The sequence below is a fragment of the Artibeus jamaicensis genome, unplaced genomic scaffold (assembly GCF_021234435.1).
Source record: "Artibeus jamaicensis isolate MK-2021 breed Jamaican fruit bat unplaced genomic scaffold, CSHL_Jam_final contig_490, whole genome shotgun sequence".
Classification (NCBI taxonomy): domain Eukaryota; kingdom Metazoa; phylum Chordata; class Mammalia; order Chiroptera; family Phyllostomidae; genus Artibeus; species Artibeus jamaicensis.
In genome coordinates this window covers 23,056,033-23,075,351 of record NW_026521861.1, presented here as the reverse complement: position 1 = coordinate 23,075,351, position 19,319 = coordinate 23,056,033, and the positions used below count along the sequence as shown (strand labels likewise).

At 49.7% G+C, this 19,319-nt stretch overlaps 1 long non-coding RNA gene across 1 annotated transcript; it reads left to right on the top strand.

Moving 5' to 3' along the window:
- The first annotated feature begins 7,931 nt into the window (after positions 1 to 7,931).
- Positions 7,932 to 19,115, top strand: LOC128627941 (uncharacterized). The gene is made up of 4 exons (XR_008392244.1): positions 7,932 to 8,339; positions 15,290 to 15,471; positions 16,829 to 17,025; positions 19,005 to 19,115. It is a non-coding gene; the product is annotated as an uncharacterized LOC128627941 (long non-coding RNA).
- Positions 19,116 to 19,319: the final 204 nt, after the last annotated feature.

Genomic DNA, 19,319 nt, shown 5'->3' with positions numbered 1-19,319 from the left:
CCATCCCCTTGGAAGCTGGTACCACATTTACCCACCAACGAATATGTAAATTCCTCCCCCCGCCTCACCATCCCACCCACTTTATAAGTCCTCAGAACAAAGGGCTTGGTGCTCTTCCATTTCACCCACACCTCAGCAAGACCTGTCCTCTTCCATGAGAATGTGTCACTAATAAACCCTGCTTGCACGGTAATACACTTGCTGATCTGTAATCCTTTTCTGCGTTGGCAAGAACTGAGTTTCTCCTGTGACTGGTGCACCCAATCTGCACATTGCAGTCATGAAGCCCACAACACAGCAGACTCTGTAATGCACTCTCTTTGTATCTAGGCCCCACAGATTTTAATGCACCGCTGACACCATCTCAAAATTATTACTTATTGTATCTTTGAACTTTATGAAGTTTGATGGGATAATGGACATGCACAATGTTGGTCATTCCTGGCCATCCATTCCCAGATAATGTGCACAGTGGCCCAAGAGCACAAAATTTTCCATGCAGCCAATGTGTGGGAGTCCAGCAAGACTCAAGGTGAGGAGAGGGTAAACATCTACATCTGCATAAGCATAAGGAAGGGTGCTAACAGCTCGCAGAGGCCACACTTTTCTTACAACCAGAGCTGAGTTCAAGACACAGAGATGTCAAACATAGTGAGGACCCCATCAGACCCTCTCCTGCATGAGCGAGACCTAAGCATGACCCACCCCCATTCCTGCTGGAGTGGGTTTACCAAAGGGTGAACACCCACCCACATAACCTGGAAGGATGATCCCTGTGCTGTTGATCTAAAGTTCACCAGCTTGATTACCGATCCCGGCATGTACCTGAGTTGAAGTTTCAGTCCCCATTTGGGGGCATGTGAGATGCAACTAATAAATGGTTTTTTTTTTCTCTCTCTCTTTTTCCCCTTCCCATCCCCTCTCTTAAGTAAATAAAATTGTTTTTTCAAAAAGACACTTGAACAACAGGAAAGGAACAGCATGTTCTTGGAGAGAAAATTATATAATGATCTCCATTTCCCCATTACCTAGAAATGTAATGTGATCTAGATTAAAATATCAGCAAAAGAAATTTTTATTCCTCATCTGAGGACATGCTTATTGATTTCAGAGAGAAGGGAAGGGAAAGGAGAGAAAAATCGATGTGAAAGACAAACATCGAATGGTTGTCTCCCCACTGGGGACCAAACCCACAACCTAGGCCTGTGCCCTGACTAGAGCTTGAACTACAACCTTTCATTTTATAGAATTGTTTTGGGAGAAACTCAGTTCTCCTTGCTGATGCAGTAAAGAATTACAGATCAGACAGCCTATTAGTGAGTAAGCAGGGTTTACTAGTGATATGTTCCCATGGAAGAGAACGGGCCTTCCCAAAGTGGGGGTGAGAGGCATAGATTCTGGGTAGGGCAATATAAGGGTGGCAACAGGTAAGGGCAAGGGTGGCAAGAGCCTCAGGTCCTTGGTCCTGAGGAATTAGGTAGTTGGCAAGCTGGGGGTGAAGAAGTTACATATGAATTGGTGGGTAAAGGTCGTGCCAGCTTCCATGGGGCAAGTGACTACCCAAATGCAGGTATGTGTGGGGGTCTGTTAGCCCAAATCCTTATCTCTCCCCAGACCCCATTTGTTCCTCTTATAAAATAAATACGTGACAGGAGCTGGTTGAAGCTGGGGCAGTTACCCAAAATTATTTATGGGCTTTCTGTAAACATTAGCTACTCCCTTGTAAAACAGATGGTGACCAGAAGTAAGCAAGTAACCAAAGTTGCCTTGTGGGCTTCTTCTTTGGGCACTGTGGTCACCCTCCCACCTACCAACCGGACCTTGGAATTAACATACAGTTTAATTCCAGAGCTTTCTTTCCCAGGCAGTGGAAACAATACATAGAATTCCCTCCTCCTCCATGTGTTTCTTGTGATATTCTGAACACCTGGCACTATTACCAAATCCAGCTCAGGACGGCTGTGTCAGTGGGTGAGACATGTCTCCCTCCTCCTCCTTTCCTTAGTTTGCTCTCTATCCTACCTAACAGGACAATGCTCCAGCAGACTGAGCCACATTGGCCAGGGCTCAGCAAAATTTTTAAAAGTAAAACAAGCTCAGTTTAACTTTACCTGTTTAAATAAGGAAGAATTAAAAGGTGTATTGTATTATGAAACTACAGTAAGTACAACACTGGATTAATGCCTTATGAATAGACAGATTGATGGAAAAGAATACAGGGTCCATTAATATATACAGATCCACATAGAAATTGTGTTTCGTTTAGTTTTTTTAAATTTATTGACTTATTTTTCATTTGGAACATCTATCCTTTACCTCTCACATGCTCCCAACTGGGGACCTGGCCCACAACCTGTCACAGGTGGGCACAGGTAACCAGGTTCTCGGTGATTGCAAACAAAGAACTGAACAGAACACAGAGAGTTTATAGCAGACAGGCAGACATCCAGTGATTGCAAGCAAAGAACTGAACAGAACATAGAGAGTTTAAAGCAGACAGACATCTGTTCGTCACAGACGGAGAGCAGATTTTTTAAGCGACGGTACACTCTGCAGAACATGGGAGCAGGCTGACTCCAAACAGATTGATCTCAGGAGCTGGAGGGATTCTATACTTACAGGGCGATACTTCTTGGCTAGTTTTGGCAGGGTTTTATTGCCCGTGTACATGTAGTTCTATTACTTTAAAGCTACTGCGCATGTGGTCTCCCATGATCTTCCTTGATTGACCACCAGGGGAGGGGGTCCCAAAGGCTGATTTATTATAATGCTAATATAATAAAGCAAGGGTCATGTAGCATCTTTTGTGCAGGTGCAGTTATGATTCACCATGATTTGGTGCTTTTCCAGAAAGCAGGAACAAGTGGTCTTAGAACAGGGTCTCTGTCCTGTATCGATGTCCTTTCTCTTAGCCCTGGAGCACCTCCAAAGTTTCCTCCTGACCATCTTCTGCCTCAAACCCAGGTATGTGCTCTGACTGGGAATGGAACTGGTGACCTTTTGGTTTGCAGGCAGATTGATGCCCAGCCCACTGAGCCACACCAGTCAGAGCCATTGCTTGAGTCTTGCATGTGGTTTGATCAGGGATCAAAGCTGCAGCCTTGTTTACTTCCCCCCCAAAAAACCCTGTAGAGATATAAAAAAACTTCACATGACCCCTGGCTGTTGTGGATCAGTAGACTGAGCACACAGGCTTCTGAACCAAATGGTCACAGTTGGATTCCCAGTCAGGCCACATGGCTGGGTTGCAGGCCAGATTCTCAGTTTGGGGTGTGTGAGAGGCAACTCATTGATGTATCTCTTACACACATCGATGTTTCTCTCTCTGTCTTTCTCCCTTCCCTCCCCCTTCTCTAACAATAAATAAATAAATAATAATAATATATATATACTTAACATGAGCAGCAAAGTTGGATTCAACATTTAGGGATGACCCACTATACCCAACGGTTCCTTCTGATCTGCACCAAGGTATTTTCCCAACGTGAACACCAGATGGCAGAAGAGAGGCGCACTTGGAACACTTTTTCAGTGGTCATATTGTAGTGTAAAGCAAGTTTCAACAAACTTCAAAACATTGAAATTATGCAAAGCATATTGCTGACACTAACTGCAGTCTATCTAGAAATGAGTAACAAAGGGTTACTAAAAAGTTTTTTTTTAATGTGATGAAATGTACATCTAAATATCATTGGATACCACATTCCTAGATGATACACTATACCCACTTTTCCTGTGGACCTGCAATAAGGTGTCATTCCCCGAAAATGACCACGAGATGGCAGCAGAGACAGACAGATACAATGCATATCCCACTAAGGGCCTGGCTGAAAGATCCCTTGGCTTTTTACCTTGAGTTGCAAAGATGGGTACACCTCCCTGTCCCCCCACAACAGAACTGCACAATGTCATCACTGTTTTCTTCCACTGGTCTCTGCCACCTTCATGCGATTTCATCATTCCATCGCCCCACAACATTGTTCTCTTTGAAGCAGAGAGCTCTTCCAGATGTCTTATGCAGTCTTCCAGGGAATAGAAATTTCTTTCCATAAAGAAGAATTCAGAGAGACAAACTAGATGGCCATGGGAAGGAGCAAGGTCTTCTAAGTACTCTGGAGGAATCAGGACTGCGCAGCCAGGCTGGAACCATTTTCCCTGGTCACCAAAGAAATATGTGCTCTCTCACCTAACCCTAACCTTCCACATCTTCTGCTCACAAATTCCAGACTCTTTTCCTCAGGTGGAGCTTTCAGTTGGTCTGATGGGGAGCAGTACCTGTTGCTAGTAACCTGCTGGCTTTCTGAAACCAGCTCCCACTGCAGGACTTCCTCCCGAATTCATCACAAGGGCATCATCACCTCCTTTGGGTGAAGACTGCCCTTTGGAGGGGCAAGTGGTAGTTCCTTTGTTTGCCCACAATCTCTCTCATTCCACATTATTCTCAAATACCAAAGATTCACTCCCCACCCCACACACACAATCTTCATGGAAATAGAACATTTCCCTTATGTTTCAGTGGAGAACCACTTGTGGAAATCCACTCATGAAGGTCCCCCATCATCCTGCTTAACTCCTGTGGAGTCCAAACAGCAAAGCACTTCATGTAACCAAGCTGGTGCAAATGATTTTCGGAGCCTGATTACGACACTTTCAACATGTTGCTGTCTCCCTCCTGCCATGATGTGATCTGTCCTCAGTGAACATCTGCCATTGAGGGCTCTCCACTGCACCTGGCCTGCCTACCTGTGGGAGAAATCTCCAGCATTAAACTTTGCAATCCACTTCTGACACATTCAGTCAGTCACAGCATCTTCTCCACACAAACCACAGATCTTTTCTTGCCTTACAGTTGCCCTTGTACCTTTCTTGAAAAGACTAAGCCAAAGGGACAGAAAATGTTGCTTATGCTCATGCTTCTTCTCTGTGAAAATGGCCAACCATACATTTACCACTTATGGTGAGATTTTTTTTTTTTATCATATGCTGATAGTACACCTGTCGTGATACAGTATGACATGATGGTTTCAAATAAAGTTAAAGATAAGTCATGGTATCCACTGCAACCCCAACCCCTAATCCTAGCCACTAACCGTGCCACGCACCAGACACCAGATCAGGTGTCCTAAGCCTGTCCCTGACTCCAGATGCCTGACTCTGGACATCATACTCCAGAGAACAGTCTTTCCTCCTGTTTAAACCTGTAAACCCTTGAAATGTAATCATCTCATGTCTAAAACCATAAAGCAGGTTTCTGTGAAACAAGTTACATTAAATCAAGCAAATTAAATAATGCAATGATGATGCACTTAAGACCTGAAATGCATGAGGCTGCTGCTTCCATATCAAGGCATGCCCTTCCAAAGCAAAATTGATGAAAGTAAATGTGGTGTCCTCCTGTTTAAAAAATTCTGGGTAGCAGGAGAAGTTATTCACAGCATAAGAAGACCATCCATGGAATTGAAGAAAATGGTTGCACATTATACTTTCGATCAGACTCTTTCTTCCACAGCAAAGAACTTTATGACTAATCAATGAAGAGACACCTATATTATTTTAAACATTTTATTTATTTATTTTTAGAGAGGGTGAGGGAGGATGAAAAAGAGGGAGAGAAACATCAATCTGTGGTTGCCTCTCACATGCCCCCTACTGGGGACCTGGCCCACAACCCAGGCATGTGCCCTGACCGGGAATTGAACCAGAGACCCCTTTGGTTTACAGGTAGGAGCTCAACCAGTGAGCCATACCACCAAGGCAGACATCTATATTTTTAAAATACTTGAATAGTCCCTTCTAATGAGAAGACATTCATAGAAGTGGTAAAAAAAAAATACCAGAGAAGATGTTCCATGGCTACATCACAGCACAATGCCCCTTCCCAGATACTACAAAGGCTATAATGAGAAAGCAAAACTGAGAAATGTTTATGATCACAAACAAAAATGAGAACAATTGACCATTTCTTTCATAAATGTAAAATATTGCAGACCTTGTATAAAATGGTTTGACATTTCCTCAAAAAAATTATCCTACTCTGTTCAATAACTGTACTTTGAAATACAATCTGAGAAATTGAAGACAGATGTTATAACAAACTTGTACATGATTATATATAACAGCACTGTAACTAAGAACTGAAAGGTAGAAAGTATTCAAATGTCCATCCACAGGTAAACAAATACACAAGATTTGGTTGTTCTGTCACTGAAAAGGGACTGGACCCAAGCGATTTGCCCTGGAAAGGTCTTATGTGTGTAGGTTCTTGACCTCCTGCAGCAAAATTTCACAACATAAAGCTAGGGAATTTTGAGAGTTTGTATATTAAATCTAAGGAGAGTGAAACAAAGAAAGGGCTTCAGAGAGAAGAGGCACAATCAGAGCAACAAGAGTGAGCATAGGAGCATCTGCTTCTTGAGAAACAGAAATTTAGATGCAAAGAAGGTCCTTGGAGACAGGATCAGGGGGTGAGCCCGGGAGGAGCTGCCGCTGCCCACAGCTCCCCTGCCTGCAAGTCCCAGGGACCTTTGGAGATAAGGAGAAACAAAGTGAAGATAAACAGCAGAGAAGAGAAGGGAAGGTGCATGTGAACTCAATGAACAGCACATGCTGGGTCCTTTTTTTAGGGTTTTACCTGTTTTGTAATGTTGAGGACTTTAGAGGAGGTCTTAGAAGAGCAATCTGCAGAGAATACTCAGCCTTCCGGGGCCAGGGGTATCACTGATGTGCTCATGCAACAAAGCGAGCACACAGAGTGATCGGGATCCTGCTCTGGTGACTTTCTCCTTCATAAAAGTCACCAGAGAAGGGCTGGGACTGAGGTGGGTCTTCCCCTGTGTGGTCTGGAGTGTGTGAACCATTTGCTCTCAAATGCCCTTGGTCAGGGAAGATAAGGGCCTCAGATTTATTACCTGCCTGTAAATTGCTAGGTCTTATGTAGCTATCAAACTCACTTTTTCCATTCTACTTGCCAAGGAATTTTCCTACTTTTTTTTTTTTTACAAACCTACCTCAACTCCATACACTTGGGATTCATACTGGCATTGAATTGGACACAATGATCATCTGTCCACAGACACCAGACACCAGAGCCAAACTCAGGATCCTGAACACAGACCTTTGACTCCCAATCCTGCACCCTGGAGTGGATCCAAACCAAAACCAGGACTCCAAGCCCAAAGCCCCAAACCCAGAGCTATGTGCCCTCGCTCAAGCCAGACCATGAGGTCCAAACGCCAAACACCAGGTGCCAGGGACTGACATTGGACCTTTAATACCAGATTCCATTCACCAAAACCAAAAGCTTCATCTGCACATGGACCTCACATGCAAACCCAGGACACAAAGCCACATCCTAAGAGGTGCAAGACTATAGACCCACAACCGAATACATTTTGACTCTGAAGCACAGACCCTGGACCCAGATTGCAGATCTATAACCAGGACACCAAGGCCAGATTTTGGACTTGGGGCCCTTTGCCAGGCCCCTGTTGCCAGAGGCTAGAGGTAGGAGCTGAACCAGTTCCTCCCATTTTAAACAACCCTGTGATTCAGTAAGATAAAACCCTTGTCTCTCTGAATGCAAACTTCAAAATTTTACCAAACCCAGCAGAAACAGGCCAAAACAGAGTCAAGAAAAAGAATGCTGACCGTGGAGGGCAAACGTTCATGATCTCTCAGCTGCAGCAGGTTCAGGAGTTTGTACTATCTCATTGTTCATTCCACACTGCTGATATAGGAAACTTTGAAAAACCTCTGTTTAACCTGTATTTGCCCAGGCCCCAGGCGCCCTAGGGAGAATGATGGGGCTGTCTAGGATAAGTAAACAATAGTGCATTAGCTAGGACTGAGATGAACACCCCTGCTGTTAAAAACTGACCTTCGAATTTGGCCTTTGTACTCTGCTTCTGCCCCATAGCTAGAACTAACTTCCTCATTCCGCTTCTGTATCCGCTTTGCTACGTAGACGAGAAGACCCTGTAAACTATAAAAAACCCAAGAATCCTTTGTTCGGGGCTCAGAATTTGGACACTGACTCCTCTGGGCCCGCGCACGTTAAATAAACCTCGTACTCCTGAATCCCTCGTTGTCTAGTCGCTTCATTTTCCTGCAACATTTGGTGCATTGGCCAGGAAGCGACCTTTCACAAATTCAGGCAACTTGCCTCCGGCTGGATAAGGGAACAGTGGCCGGAGTTCCAACCAGAGAAACAGGGGTTGCACGTGCCCTGAGATTTCTCAGGCCCCCGTCCGATTGGAACCCACGACCGCCAGCCTGTACTCTAGACGGGAAGTGAGGGTTTTTGGACTACAACCTGACCTGAGACCAGGGGCGCCAAATCGGTAAGGGCCCCGGGGACCTGACCCGAGACCGAACAGAGGCTGATCACCTCAAATCAGAAATCTGGGTTGGGTTCATGGTGAGCCCAACCACCTGGCCCTCACTCGGGTAGGGCTCTGGATCAGATTCATACTGAATCCGACCACCGGGGGCTGATTGGTTGAGTCCAAACAGCCGGAGAATTAGGTGAGAGGGATTGTTTAAATTCAGAGTGCCTGAGAGTGAAAGTGTGAGTGAATGTGCCCCTGTCCTTTGTGTGTCTGCACCCTATCTTGGGGCTCAGCGGGTAAGCACATATCCAGCGCTCTGAGCCCTCTCAGCTATATAAGTAAACCCAAAATTCAGAAAAGAATTTCTTTGATTGAAAAAGTGCGCTCACCCAGCAAGGGCTGCGTGACCCCCTCCCCTTTCCTCCGATCGGCACCCCAGGTGGCAGGCAGGCCGGGAGGGGGGCTATCTCCTCAGGTCAAGAGCCTGGACAATCGAGATTGCCAAAGGGCCGGGCCTCCCCTCCCGGAGCGACCGCTCTCCCATCCCCAGCCACAGAGACAGGGTCTGCGGGTGGAAGCCAGGGGCCCGGTGTGGCTAGGGGCAGGGCGGACTGTCCCCAGTGCGCACCGGCTGGGCTGGTCGCGCTGTCGGGCCTAGGGCAGGAGGAGGTTTCCCCGCTGGCTGGCGCCAAGCCTCGGTCTTCTTCGGGAGTGCCCTCCACCTCGAGCGCTGCACTGTGGACCCCCCTGTGCCACGTCACGCCCGGGCGCGCCCCAGCAAATGTGTGTCCCCGGTGGTGACCCGTTGCCACGTGGGGTTCCGGGCTCCCATACCCCCGCAAGGGAGGAAGAAGAGGAGTAGAGTCACAAAGGTGAGAGTAAAGATGCAGCGTCAGGACCCCTGGGCGGACTTCACCACTGCGCTACCACCAAAGAGATTTAGAACGCTGACTAGAGTGGCTATGCCCCCCCCCCCCCCCCCCCGCTGTTTCCTAGCAACAGGTAAGATTTCAGTGAGCCTGCGGGGCTGGTAGCATTGAAGCTGGTTTTCTAGTGCCGCGTCTTGTGGTGTGAGGAATTTTGAGTTCTAAGATATTTGCCAATAAAGACCTTACAATCCAACTGGTCTGGCAATTGTGAAACGGGCTCATCATACTTTTAAAAGAGTCTTGAGCCTTTCCCCCAAGTTTAATTTTATTGGCCATTTTAACTCTTAACTTGGAGAAGAGGGTATGCTGTTTGCTTTTCAGAATGACCTTTAGAACTGCAGGCAATGAGAGTGAAGCCACATCACAGAAAAGCCTTCCCCAGCGGGTGACGCCTCTCCACACATAGACACTCCTGATCCAGATTTCTCCAAGCTGTGTGGAATTCCAACCAACACCCCTGGAGTGGTCACCTAAGAGACTTTTCCTACCAACTTAAAGGGACTGCATTCGAGAATAGCAAATAGCAGATTTCACAGACCTATTTTGATTTAATTTTATAAACAAAAATAGGGAAATACTGCTGACCGCTCTGCCTGATTTTAGGAATTGTACCTCTACCCCTTGGGGCAAAGGGCGAGAGACAACCTCTAGAATGCCAGCAGCAGGGGACAAGGCTTGTCCCTGGTGGCAGGCGCCGCCTCGGGTTCCTCTCCCTGCCCCCAGAGCTTGGTCGGAAGTCGGGTGGGCGGTGGGTGGGACCCCTCACTGAGGGGGGGGGCCTGTCTGGGCCAGGCTTGATCGCCTGGGAAGCCTTCATGGAGGGACTTGGGAGGGGTACAACAAAGAGCAATGGACTCTCGCCCCCCCCCCCCCCGCCCCCCAGCTTTGACAAAGCCCTGAGTCCCCGTGTATTCTGAGAGAAGCACTTTCTGACTTCGATCACCTTAGGCCTGAATGCCTGCTGGGGAGAGGTGCAGCTCCCTTGCCTTGGTAGAGTTAAGGAAAATCTGGCATCACAAAGACTTACTGATAAAGCTGTGAAATCTGCTCTGCTAGGAGTGCTTTCACTGATATGATAAGGGTCCGAGGGGGGGGGGATGGGTGTGTTCCCAGGGTTTCTGCAAGTCTCTTCCTGACAGACACTCCCTCAGACCTCTTTGAAATGTTATCTACTGTTTAATCTTTGCTGCCCAGGAAGGATTAGTTGGGTCTGCTGTGTGCTTCAGCCAGAGACAAAGCAGCGTGCCCCTGCAAGGCACCAGTGACCCCATTGGTGCAAGAGAGTGCCTCTACCTATATGTTGTTTTGAAACTGTGTTTCAGATTTTGCTCTTTGTCTACTCTGAAAGGAAAAAGAAGGAGCCCACTGGCAGGTGACAAAAGCCAGGTTTACAGGCGCCTACAGCCCTCAGCCTAGCTGGCTTGGACCCAGACCAGACTGCCACAGGGCTTCAGAGACTCGCCCACTCCCCTGGTGGAGGGGAGGGACTGGCCAGAGATCTGGAGTCGTTCACAGGGAGGGAGACTAACCCAGTCTTCCTTGACTCCCGAAAACGGAGCTGCAGGGCTCCCACCTTCAGAGTCCGGCGGGACCTCTGCCCCGCCTCCACTGGTGACTGCAGCCTCAGTAAACCACCCCAATGGGTGGAGAGTAGCTTTGTGGTGCCTCCACACCCACAGGTAGAAGGGGCCTTGGGGGCTTCCAGGATTCCTTAAACCGGAGTCCTAGGACCTTTGCAGGTAGGCAGAACCAGAGTCAGGGTACTGCTATTCTAGGTAAAATAGATGAGCCATGTGAGTGAACCACCTGGAGGACAGAGCATTCGTGGGTGTCACCATCTTACTGTTATAGGAAAATGAAGCGACTGGACACCGAGGGATTCTGGAGTACGAGGTTTATTATTTAACGTGCACGGGCCCAGAGGAGTCAGTATCCAAATTCTGAGCCTCGAACAAAGGATTCTTGGGGAATATACAGATTAGGGGTCTTCCTGTGTAGGTGACAAACGTGGGGTACAGAAGCAGAATGTGATACTTGTTCTATCAGCGGGGGTGCTAGTTCCAGTCCTACTGACTATCCGGCCACCCGCCCTCCCAGACGGCCCCATCATTATCCCTAGGGTGCCTGGGGCCTGGGCAAATAAAGGTTAAACAGAGGTTTTTCAAAGTTTCCCATATCATTCCCCCCTTTTATGCTAAACAGCACTAGTTGCTTGTTTAAGCATAATATATTTTTGTAGGAATAAACAAGTCCCCCCTTTTCCTGGATTTAGAGTATTAATGAGGTTTCTTTCCTCATCATTTTTCTCCTCCTGTGATCTACTATCAGGGAGGGGTTCTGAGGTCTATATTGCAACCAATCACTCATAGGCATAGGCAGGTCATAGGCATACGCCCTATGAAAACAGAAGAACACACAGGTTAATTCACACAACAATCCCCAAACCGTTCTCTGTGCCTGTGAGACTGCCTTTTGGGAAGACATTCCATTGCAGGGTCCTTTGCACCTGTAGTACATCTTCAGTAACATCACAAACCTGGTTTTAACTTTCAGATGAAAGCAAACTTTCAAGACAGTTAGCTGCGCCATTCTGATGTCCAATACTGAGCATTGTGATTTTCCTTGAACTACAGTTTTTCTCCTTAAGATCACCCTCACTGTCATTACAGGGACTCCTTTGGGTACTGCTTTTGATTTTTGACTGTTTGTTTGCATAAACACACCAAGAGCAGCCTGGATCACTGATGATCCTTAAGTCTGCTTTGGTGGAACTCACACAGGGAACCCTTAGATTGACTTCTCAGTCCGCCCCTCAGGGCACAGAAGCAGAGCCACACACCTGCCATCAGGCTTCGCCTGTACCAATTGTTTCACTCAAATCCTTGAGCCTCTATTGTGCCTTCAGGTTCTTTTTTAACCATCTTTCAGGAAAGCAACCTCCATTCCTTCCCTGGAAAGACTGGTATGAACCGCACAACTAACCAGAGTACCAGGCTTTTCTCGTGGGCTTTCACTAGCTTCACAGGTCAATCCCAGTTCCTCTGAGCTTTCTGGTAATGACCAGACCTATATATGCCTCCTTCAGGCGTGACATTCCAGTCAAAGTCCTGGTTAACAAGACTACTATTAATGACTGGTCTTATTGGTTTTATGCAAAGAAGCCTTACAGTGTCATTATTTCTTCAAAATGCCAAATTCTGGAGGGGTCAGGTATGGAGAAAAATACAAAGCGTGATGGAAAATTCTTTTCCTTTTGATACCTATTAAGATTGCATCTCCATGCCTTATACCTTCTATTACTAATTCTACATAATTTCTTTTTAAAACTTTTACATCTCTATTTATTTTTATAACTTCTCACAGACTTTTTGCAATATTCACAAACCTTTTATAGCCTTTTTACCTATCTATATAATTTAGTTTTAATCTCTGTTCTTTTCTTACACTGGGAAGGACTCTACTTAAACTCAGTATCTGGCAGCTAAAAGTCCCTAGAACTATAGGCATTTCCTACAGGCATCTTCTACTAAAAGTCCCTAGATTTGCAGGGACTTTTTTTTTTTTTTTTTACCTTCCTGAAGCTTAGACCTTGCAGGTCAGCCTTGCAAGGTCTAGAAGGCCTTGGTCAGCCTATAAATCAGATGGTCAGCCTTGGACCTCTGCTTATGGCTTTCAAAACTAGAGGTATTCCTATCAGAACCAGTTACACAGAGAACCTGACTGCTGCAGTGTCCACACAGCAGCAGCATACAGCTCATTATCGGAAAAGAAGCCTTAGCCAGTTCTAAGATGGTGACGCCCATGAATGCTCTGTCACATCACACTCATCACATCTGACGCCCATCACACTCTGAGTGATGAGTGTGCAGGTGAGAGATGGCTGTGCAGGTGAATGATGAGTGTGCAGGTGAAAGATGAGTGTGCAGGTGAGAGGTGACTGTGCAGGTGAGAGGTGGCTGTGCAAGTGAGAGATGATTGTGCAGGTGAGTGATGAGTGTGCAGGTGAGAGATGGCTGTACAGGTGAGAGATGGCTGTGCAGGTGAGTGATGTGTGTGCAGGTGAGAGGTGGCTGTGCAGGTGAGAGATGATTGTGCAGGTGAGTGATGAGTGTGCAGGTGAGAGATGACTGTGCATGTGAGAGATGAGTGTGCAGGTGAGAGATGGCTGTGCAGGTGAGAGATGGCTGTGCATGTGAGTGATGAGTGTGCAGGTGAGAGATGGGTGTGCAGGTGAGTGATGGCTGTGCAGTTGAGAGATGGCTGTGCATGTGAGTGATGAGTGTGCAGGTGAGAGATGGGTGTGCAGGTGAGTGATGAGTGTGCAGGTGAGAGATGGCTGTGCAGGTGAGTGATGAGTGTGCAGGTGAGAGATGGCTGTGCAGGTGAGTGATGAGTGTGCAGTTGAGAGATGGCTGTGCAGGTGAGTGATGAGTGTGCAGTTGAGAGATGGCTGTGCAGGTGAGTGATGAGTGTGCAGGTGAGAGATGACTGTGCAGGTGAGAGATGAGTGTACAGGTGAGAGATGATTGTGCAGGTGAGTGATGAGTGTGCATGTGAGTGATGGCTGTGCAGGTGAGAGATGACTGTGCATGTGAGAGATGGCTGTGCAGGTGAGAGATGGCTGTGCAGGTGAGTGATGAGTGTGCAGGTGAGAGATGGCTGTGCAGGTGAGTGATGAGTGTGCAGGTGAGAGATGGGTGTGCATGTGAGTGATGAGTGTGCAGGTGAGAGATGGCTGTGCAGGTAAGTGATGAGTGTGCAGTTGAGAGATGGCTGTGCAGGTGAGTGATGAGTGTGCAGGTGAGAGATGGCTGTGCAGGTGAGTGATGAGTGTGCAGGTGAGAGATGAGTGTACAGGTGAGAGATGGGTGTGCAGGTAAGTGATGAGTGTGCAGTTGAGAGATGACTGTGCATGTGAGTGATGAGTGTGCAGGTGAGAGATGACTGTGCAGGTGAGAGATGACTGTGCAGGTGAGAGATGAGTGTACAGGTGAGAGATGGGTGTGCAGGTAAGTGATGAGTGTGCAGTTGAGAGATGGCTGTGCAGGTGAGTGATGAGTGTGTGGGTGAGTGATGACATAACTGGGCAATTATTTGAAACACTGCATGAGAGTACAATTATTTAGAAATTATTAATTCTGTTTTAGTCAAATATGCCTTTATTATATATCATCATTGTCTTTCTAACTAGTCAATATTTTATTTTATTTTTATCATTATTTATTGCTCTTGCGCCCTCCTGCACCTCCATAACCCCCCCCCTACAATCACCAGGCTGTTGTCAGAGTCTTTGAGTCTGTTCTCTTTTCCTTGTTTGCTCTACCCTCGACCCCTGACCCCTGACCCCCAGCACACACCAGAGCTGACAGCCTGCCCTCTGCCTAGGAGTCTGTCCCGGTTCCATCCTCCTCATCCTCAGGGCTCATCACCTGCTCGTCCAGCTTTATCCCGCAGAGTCCAGAGCTGCTCTTTCACCTGTGCTGGGCGCTGGCCCAGAATGTCCCTGTTTGCTCTTTGTTCTTTTTCTGCGTTTCCTCTGAATTCTTCCATGTGTCCCCTGTGTCTGCAGTCGATAATTCTGTTCATGGTCCTTGAAAAAGTAATTGTCTTAATTTTCCATGAACATTTGTCAAATAAACATTCATGGAAATGAATGTGCAGGGACTCAGCAACCCTGGGCATAATTTGGAAGAATCAAACCCCCCTTGGACTTGCGTTTGAGTCCCCACTGGCCCTGACCCGACGTTCCCTCCGCACTCACACAGACACTCCTGTGGGCAGGCCCCACCTCCACCTGCCCGGTGTCCTGTCTCCTCTCGGATGTCCTGATGGCGGCCTCAGCCTCATCCCAGCAGACGGCTGGTGTTCAGGGGACACAGACCAGTTTCTGTGCTGTGATACAATCTCCCTCCCTGGCCCGCGGCAAGGCCTTGGAATCGTGACCCCTGTCCGGCACATGTTTCGGTGATTGTGACTCTGGTTTAACGGAGTCTAACCACACCGGGCTCTGCCTCGTGTGTTTGTGGCCCACAGGAAACAGCCCTGGGCTCTGCGGCGACCCCGGGACCCCGGCCCATGGGTCCCGGCTCGGCGACGAGTTCAGGACAAGAGCCTCCTCTGCTTCTCTTGCGAGGTGGGCTACCTGCTGCGCGGCTCCGCCTAGCGCACCTGCTTGCTCAACGGGTCCTGGTCAGGGCTGCAGCCTACGTGTGAAGGTGAGTGAACCGGGCCTTCAAGGCCGCTTCACGGTCAGACATGCGATTCCCTCAGACGTGACCAGAGGGGTTCAGACGGTTGCACGGCGAGGCTGCCTTCCCCACCCCGTGTCGGAGAGTCGTACGAAGTAGAAAACAGACCGCGCAGACGGAGACACCTGCTTCAAAGGGCCACGTGACGTCCATTCGCACCCTCTGAGGGCTTACAGCCTGAACAGGCTCCTGGCCTCCTGCTGGTGACACAGTTGGTGCTTTTGTCACATGTTGCGGTGGCCGGTGGGGAGGAGCTGAGTGAGGGACCGGCCAGCCTGAGCGTGGAGGCGCCGACGGGGTTTCTGCAGCAGATGCAGCAGATGCAGCAGAAGCAGGTCTCCGTGTGCGCCCCACTTCCAGGGCTCCGCCAGCCTGTGTGCAGCGCCCTGTGCCACAGGTCACTTGGGGTGGTTTCCTGTGTCCTGATTTGAGTGAATGTACTTCACTGTCACCTTGCAGAGGCAGGGCGGGGATGGGGAGACACCCAGTGACAACAGCAAAATGCCACAGATGCTTTACAGACACTGCATCACGTGCGGGCCTGGCTGCCTTAGCACAGTGGTGGGGGGGACACGGATTTGTCTGGGGTCCAAGAAATCGCTGGTGCCGGTCTCGGGCACTGCGTGTGAGGGGTTTTTTGCGTGCAAGCCTCTCAACTTTTGAGTGCAGTGGTCACACAAATTACACAACTGTTTCCATGTGGATGAATATTTGTTATTAAATCAATGGACACGGATATGCTGGCAGAATATCAATACAAAAAATGCCAGTCAAGTTTTCTTTTTTTTAAAGATTTTATTTATTATATCTTTAGAGGGGAAGGGAAGGAGAGAGGGAGAGAAACATCAATGTATGGTTGCCTTTCATGCGTCCCCTGCTGAGAACTGGCCTGCAGGGAACCTGCCTGCAACCTGAGCATATGCCCTGACTGGGAATCGAACCGCGATTGTCTGGTTCGCAGGCCCGTGCTCAAGCCACTGAGCTACACCAGCCAGGTTCAAGTTTTCTTTAACTTCACCTTTTTCTGCTCTACTGCGCCATCTCTCCTTGCACCCATGTCTTCTTTTATCACGTTATACAGAGCATTAGAAAGTAACATCTACATATACAATCTCAGTACATTGTCTATAACCTAACTGTATCACAATGTACGCAGTGTAAGAATGTAACACAGAAAACGATGGCGTGAGTCGTAAAGTGAGACGTACGCTGACCCCCTCGGGAAGAGCGACCACCCTCCACCGTCGCTCTGATGCCCCTGGGGCCCAGGCCTGGCACCCTCAGGAGGCTTCACACCCCCATGCCCTGTCTCTGCCCCTCACAGCTGTGTCCTGCGGGAACCCAGGCATACCCATCCACGGCAGGATTGTCAGCAGCGATGGCATCCTGTTCTCCAGCTCGGTCATCTACGCCTGCTGGGAGGGCTACCGGACCACGGGGCTGACAAACTACCAGCGAACTCAATACCACTTTCCAACATCCGCTGAACTTTTTAAAATAAAAAGCACATGAGCATTTCAGGTAACATGAGAGGAGTCACTGAAAGTGGAAGGTCAGCAGCTCCAGATGCACCGTTGTGACCCCGTCCAGTGACTGAGGGACCCAGGGCCATCGGTGGCCCGGGCCTGAAAGCAGCCAGCTGTGCTCCCTGCTCACACGTCAGGAAGCATTCCTTTCTCTCTGTCCCCTACTCCTGTCCCCAGTCCCCACCGAGACCGAGGTCCCCTTGCTGCACTGGGGGGACGCACACAGCACCTCCCAGTGGCGCCCCCCCCGCCCCCGGCGAAGGAAGCCCTCATGGCTCCAGGGTTGAGGTGAGCAGGTCCCCCCGTGGCCACCCCAGGCCTCAGGGACAGGCTGTCTGGCACGCGGCGGGCCGCACCGGAGGCAGGAATAGAGAGAAGGCTGCAGGCGCTGACTCTCCCACGTCCCACTGTGGCGCTCCATTCTCGGTCAGCGGGGTCCCCGCGGTCCCTCAGCTGCCCGTGTGCAGCCTGCAGACAGAAAACCAGACGGGGGTGGTGCTGGGCCGTGCACTGTGGTCCATCTGAAGCTAAGGGAACAGGACACCCCTCACCCCTGATGACGAAGGCATGTGGTGCCCCCATGAGTGACAGATTGGGGCTCAGAGTGAGGTTTGCTGGTCATTTAAAGAAGGAGCCTCCCACCAGGGTTGGGGCTTGGCGGGTTCTGAGTGCAGCGGGTTTTTGTGAGTTACGCCGCTTGTTTCTGTCTGCGTGGTGCGCTGCGGCTTCACGCACGTGAAGGGGCCACGTCAGCCTGGGACCGTCCCTGTGTCCTGTGCTGCCAGTCACTCAGTGCGGGTGCTCAGCTCCCCTTTTCCTTCTGGCCGGGCCCCGTAAATTCACGGACCCCTGGCAGCTGGTGCCGCTGCACCCCCAGCGGCCAGGCACGTCCTGCTGGGAGGGCCCCTCTCCCGAAGGCCCCCGTGTTCCTCCTGCCGGTGACGAGGGTCCTGCATCTCCCCCCTGCCGACCCCCATCAGCAGGTCACCAGAAGGTCTCCCTGAACTCACAGCCAGATTCCAGGGGAGAATGGCAGGGACCAGCCCCTGATCCCACTTTGGACTTGTGTTCTAGTTCTTCTCATGAAGTTCAGATAAATGTGCATTTTCTAAAAGAAATACGGACCTCGTCCTTAGGGGCCAGGGCTGAGAAGCTGCTACTGTTTCCGACTCTCACCATCCTTCCTCCGAGGGGTGACTGCCTCTGGGCATTTTGCTCACCATCACGCCTCCCAGAGTCCCACGAGGGAGACGCAGGCAGGACAGGGGACAGCCCAGAGGCAGAGGGTCCGAGTACCCCCATGTGAGGGGTCTCGGAGCGCAGGGCAGAGCACTCACATGGCTTCGAAACGGAGTTTCCAGGCACAGTGGGTCCCAACCCCACACAGGGCCGCCTGCCAGCCCAGACCACCTTCCGTGGCAGGTTTCTTCACCCAGGCCCTGGTCTTGTGTTCTGGATATGAGCGATCTCTCCACACGTGACCGTAACTCGGTCTCTGAAATCACGCTTCCTGACCCCTGGCAACTCCCAGGGCACCTCCAGGCACAGGCTGCAGGGGGAGGCAGCTCGCTCGGAGGAGGCCTGGCGGAAAGACGCGGCGGGGAGCAGACGCACTTCATCTGAAGCTCCCGGCCTGGATGGAGTTTTGAAGGGAGCTCAGATGGAACAGGGTTAGCCAGTGCCCAGAAGTGTCAACAGCAGCAATTCGCTAATAAGTATCCGTTGCTTAAAATGGGAGCAGCAGGGAAAAGGCGGGTTGGGGAAATTAGGACAAAGTGCAGTGAAGAGAGGTGAGGCGGAAATGAGAGGAACACTGTACTTTCAACACCCCAGGGAGCCCCTCTGGTGCGCACAGCTCACTGGATCTAAGGGCTCGGTGACACCAGAGGGACTGGGTCTGGGTGTCCCCCCCACCGCATGGCCCGGGACCTCCGCCCACCGCACCTCTGAGCCCTCATCCCGTCCCCATTCCAGGTGGGAAGCACAGTGTTCTTCAGGTGCAGGAAAGGCTACCACGCCCAGGGCTCCACCATGCGCACCTGCCTGGCCAACCTGACGTGGAGTGGAGCGGGACCCAGACCGAGTGCATTGGTGAGTGAGCCCCTCCGCGCGGCCCCGCCCCCGGTGCCCCCCAGGGTCTGGGGAGGGCTTCCTTTCAAGGGAGGTAATGGGAGGCTGGCCTGGTTTTTTTTTTTTTTTTTTGATTGATGGTTTTTTTAGTTCCCTAGTGTCTCTCAAAGTTGGACTCCCTAGAACGAGCAGCATCAGCGTCCCCTGGGGGTTTAGTGG